The sequence below is a fragment of the Moschus berezovskii genome, chromosome X (assembly GCF_049115385.1).
Source record: "Moschus berezovskii isolate FMDL1 chromosome X, NW_MosBer_1.0, whole genome shotgun sequence".
In the NCBI taxonomy this organism is placed as follows: domain Eukaryota; kingdom Metazoa; phylum Chordata; class Mammalia; order Artiodactyla; family Moschidae; genus Moschus; species Moschus berezovskii.
In genome coordinates, this window is record NC_142488.1 from 43,862,871 (window position 1) to 43,868,113 (window position 5,243).

At 47.4% G+C, this 5,243-nt stretch overlaps 1 pseudogene; it reads right to left on the reverse strand.

The window, feature by feature from the left end:
- Positions 1-2,981: 2,981 nt before the first annotated feature.
- Positions 2,982-4,363, reverse strand: LOC148773273 (uncharacterized; annotated as a pseudogene).
- Between the last annotated feature and the right edge of the window lie 880 nt (positions 4,364-5,243).

Genomic DNA, 5,243 nt, shown 5'->3' on the forward strand with positions numbered 1-5,243 from the left:
CTATATTAAGAATGCTATAATTTCAGAAAGGAGTAAAATCTCATCTTTGCTCCTTTCCTTTCTGACTTAGAAGATTAGACCCCATTCTTCTTAGCCAAATTGAGCAATGATTAGTTACTTCCCAGTTTACAGAGTCAGAGAAAGAATCTAAGCCCCACACAGTGCAAATTTATGTGTTCCTCAGTGTCTGAGAGCTGTTGTCAAGCCACTCCACACCCATGGGATCTTTCCAGCAAACAATCTTTCAGTCTTCAACTTATACTTTTCAAGTCAGAGGTCCCAATTTGCCTTCTACTGGTAAATGTCCAATTTGATATTATTCTCTTCAAGAACAACATTGGACTTTGTCTTACACCCTCATTGGCAGGGGCTAAACAAATCCCTCTTCAACTGTAAAGGCAGAAAGTAAAAAAATCACAGGTATCTCCACATTCTGGCATTGGATGAATGCATACATTCCCCGGGGAAAGACAAAGCTTCATCTCCTTTAACAGCCATTTTGATGCCAGCTCCTTATACAACCAACATGATCATAACTATAGCTTCCCTGTGAAAGCATCATTAGCTATGGCCCACAAATCTAAGGAAGGAAAATAAAAAGCCACCAAGGTGAACACCCCCCCACACTTCCTCTACCATTCATAACTTACTCAGTTGAAAAAGGGCCTTAATATGCAAAATCTTATATTTTAATGATGATCAGAGGCAAATTCTTTTGAATTGTGTCACAATGAAAAACTTTCTGAACTTGAGAACTTGACTGTCTTTGTTCCCATATCAAGTTTGTCATTAGTTGAGTCAAGTGGGTGAATTATGAAGGTACTTCTTATATGTTGGGCTTGGAAAAGCCAGGAAGGTAGGAGAAAAATGACAAGGGCTGGTTTAAAAGAAGCAGCCTAGGGAATTCCCTGGCAGTCCAGTGGTTAGAATTCTGCACTGTCACTGCTGAGCATGTGGCTAAAATTTTTTTAAAGTAGCAGCATAGAGACCTCCCTTGGGGCATTAGTTTGATCCCTGGTAGGGAGAAGGCGATGGCACCCCACTCCAGTACTCTTGCCTTGAAAATCCCATGGACAGAGGAGCCTGGTGGGCTGCAGTCCATGGGGTCAGGAAGAATCGGACACGACTAAGTGACTTCACTTTCACTTTACACTTTCATGCATTGGAGAAGGACATGGCAACCCACTCCAGTGTTCTTACCTGGAGAATCCCAGGGACGGGGGAGCCTTGTGGGCTGCCGTCTATGGGGTCGCACAGAGTCGGACACGACTGGAGCGACTTAGTAGCAGCAGCAGCAGCAGCAGCAGGGAACAAAGATCCCACATGCTGCCCCAAGTGGCCAAGAAAGAAAAAAGCAGCAGCCTGTATGTATTCTGATAAGTGAGATGTCAAGTGAGACACAGTTTGTTTATAAAAAGTGGGAATTATTACGTTGGTTCAACAGGGTGGCTTTGTGTCCCAAAATAAATTTTTCAGAATTGGCAGTTTCATACAGCTTCAGGAAAAGTGTTTTTAAAAGCAAACATCAAGCGACAACTGGTTGAATGCAAAGCCACGTGATCACAATGGAAACAATGCTTTTTTAGAGCAGTAAAAAGTAACACAGTATAATGATGTGCAGTACTTTTATTTAAATACATTGTCTGCGATAGAATACACTTGCTTTCCCCCTTGAGATGGCCTCAAAATACATTTCACTTCATAAAAGTCGATATAAATGTCAGGATAGTGGAATGAAATAATTATAAAGCCAGTTAGATGTATTAATTGTTATACATACCTGTGGTTTTTCAGATCCCCGTGTTTGCATACTGAGATTCACTCTTATTTTTCTGAAAGTACTTCTGGAAGCTCCCGTCTTGGCTTCTACACTGCCACCTGCAGACAAAAAGGAGAAATAAGCCATGTATTATTTATTCGCCATGCGTATTTTCCAGGCACCTAACAGAGACAACTGGAGGGAAAGTGGCAAAATATTTGCTCTAAAAGATAAAACTGTTCTCTCTTTTCTGTGTGGAAAATTTTTAAGGAGTCCCTCACCTTCAATGGTTTGATAAATTATTTAGAAATTTGCCCATAGGTAAGTCTCAGATCAACACCACTCTGATTAGTTCATTAAAGAGACAGGAGTCTCAGAATCTATTCTCATGCCAAACTTGCAACTGTTTCAAGATCGGTCTTTTAATACTAGAAGACAACTTTTGTTAACCAGGTAATTAAGAATTCTGTAAATTACCACAAAGAAAAAGGGGAGAGATCCAGGAAAAGATTACTCTGTCACATAGTTGTAAAATGTCTGTTTAAAATAATAATATTAATTCTAACACAAACTAGAGCTTTGCCCAATCTAAAACAGCTATGTGGGGTGTTTTCATCATAAGGCCGTATTCTTGATTTGAATGTGAATGAGTGCTGAAAGGCCTTTCTGACACTCCACAGATTTTAATATAGGCAGGTCTTTTTTTCTTAAAAAAAAAAAAAGAAGAAAAATCTATGAGCAGAACAAGCAATGAATAAAAATCCATGAGCAACTGTGTATCAGTGAGTCAAAGCAGCCATGAGATGAGGGATGTGTGTGTGTGTGTGTGCTGGAGTTAATTTAGAATAAAAGACCCAAGACAGACAGACAAGCAGACTACCCCAGGGTGTGGTGTGGTGTGGTGGTGTGTGGTGTGTGTGTCTGAGAGAGGGAGAGGGAGAAGAAGCGGGAGACAGAAAGGGAGAGAGGACAGAGAGACAGAGGCTGGGATTCCAGAGTTGAGAATTTTTGCCTCCTCTTGGTCCTAAAGTCTATCCAGAAGAAGTGTTCCAGCTCCAGCACCTTAAGCTAAAGGGACAAGCACCATTCCCTACCCCCCACCCCCACCCCATGCGAGACAGCACCAGAAGCCACCCAGGCAGCAGGCCCGCCGAGCTCGCTCCCCAGCAAACCCGGGGGACTTTTCAGCCTCATCAGGGATCCGTCCCCACTTACTGGTAATTTACTTTAACGCCCGGAAAGCCTGGTTTGGTTTAAGGAATGGCAGCAAATCTACGAAAATCAAGTCTCCTGAAGCCGCTCTCCTCCTCCTCCCTAGGACTGACATTTACACTAACACCAACCCCTCCTTCCCCGCCCGGAAGGCACGCTGGGCTACCCCAAACGGATCTTTGGAGGGCCCGCCAGCAACCAATGTTGCTCCCACGTGTCTCCATTAAACCCTCACCCAAACGTGCACAAGGCGCCAAGTGCATGCACACAGTCAGCCTTCCGAGAGAAGTTCGGCAAACCCACTCCCTCCTCCACCACTGCCACCTCCACCCCTACCCCTGGCCCCTAAAGCGGGAGGGAGCGCGCGGGCGCAGGCACTCGCCCCGGCAGACAATACTCGAGCAACTCTCGCCGTCCGCGCTCACGCCCCACCTGGTCCTGCCTCCACTCTTCTCTCCAAGCGGCGTCCTGATGGATGCTGGGTGTGCATTGGGAAGAGGGGAGCGAGTTGCACGCACCACCGAGACTGCGGGCGGGGGAAGGGGGTCGCAGTCCTCCGAAGCCGCTCGGGGGGTCAGCTCGTCCGGAGCGGGTAGCGATGGGGACAGTGAGCCCCGAGAGAGGCAGCTTTTCCGCACCTCTTCCCCATCTAGCACAGCGCGCGCGCACAAGCGTGCACACCAAGGGGCCGAGCACCTTCCTCCTGTCCCCGGACCTGCCCAGCCCTGGTCCCCGAGCTCAGTGGCCCGGGAGGGAGGGCATCGGGCCCACGGTGGCCCAGGAGGGGACAGAGCGCAGCGCTCTGGGGTGCCCACCTGCGCCAAGGGTCGCCGTTGGTGGCCGCTGCGCCCGCCGGCCGCGCGATCTCTGCGGTGGCCGCTGCTGGAGCAGGCAGCGGCGGCCTGACCCTCGGTCTCCGGGCGTCTCCTCGCTCCTCGGCAGCGGCGGTCTCCGCTTCTCTTCCTCCCAGAGAGTGAGCCTCCCAACTAGCCCGCAGGTTCTGCCACCGTCCCTCTGCCCGCCCGAGTCGGAGCTGTGCTCTCCGCCCCTTTCCCGCCGCCCGGCGAAGCGCGGCGCTCCGCCCCCGGCCCGCCCATCCCCCCCCCCCGCCCATCCTCCCCCCCCGCCCCGGGAGGGCTGCGGGGCCCGCGCCTCCCGCGGCACATCCCCAGTCCCGCGCTCCTGCCCCGCTGCCCTCTCCCCCGGCCCGCGGCGGCCGCCCGCACTCACGCTGCGGCCAAGGGCGTGGGCTCCGCGCGCTCTGCCCTCGCTCTTCCGGTGGTTCTTCACTCGCCGCCAGGCACCTTCCTCGGCCTCTTATCTTGTGGGGGAAGAGGGTTGGGGAAGCGAGGTGGAGTGAGCGCGCGAGAGAGGAGGCGAAGAAATTAGCATGTCAACTGCCGCGGGATACAGGTTGATGCCTGTACCTTGTTTCGGTTACACATTAAATCCCGGGAAGTACTGCTTTCCTCGTTACCACCGCAGCAATATTCAGAAGCATGAATATGAGATTTCCAAGCTAATTGGTTGTAGGGGCTTTTTTCAAATTTAATGATGCAGAAGACAACAGATTCACTCTATTTCTTTTTAAAGTTACTTTATATATATGGCCACATCTCTAATTTTTAAAAATAACCAACAATAAATAACAGAACAGCTATGTTTTACAGAAACAGATCCAGCGTGTATGTGTTATTTAACCTCTCTGTAATTATAATTGGATTCGTTTTAAAGTGTATCATAGGTATTCCTTAAGAAAATGAGTTCAGAATTTAGGCATTAGGAACCCAAAAGTTTTAATTTGGCGTTTTGCCATAGTTTTAAAATGTCAATTTCATGGAAATTATTAAATGTGGTTATGTAGGAAAAAATGGATCCTTTTTCTTTCAAGTTGGCAACATTGTTAGATTTGGCAAAAGACAGATTCTTTAAAAGCCAAGAAATAATACAATTCTCATTCATTTTCTAGTGATGGATAGCAGCTTTTTCTTGAGAGTTTTTCTCCTTGAGGCAAACTTCCTTTCTGTTTCCTCTTACACTTGTTTTCTTCAAAAATTTCTCCCTAAATGTAACTAAAGCTATAGAAGCCCTGATTTTGAGCCTTTGTTTTCTTAAAGGGATAGGAAAATTAATTATAATTGATAAAAATCAACCTCAGGCTCACAACACTAAATTTCATACTGATTAACCCTGGTTTTCAATTCTACTTCTAGTAATTTAATCTAACACTTGAGAACCAAGAATTTTTTCAGTTTTATCCTTGTAAGAACGA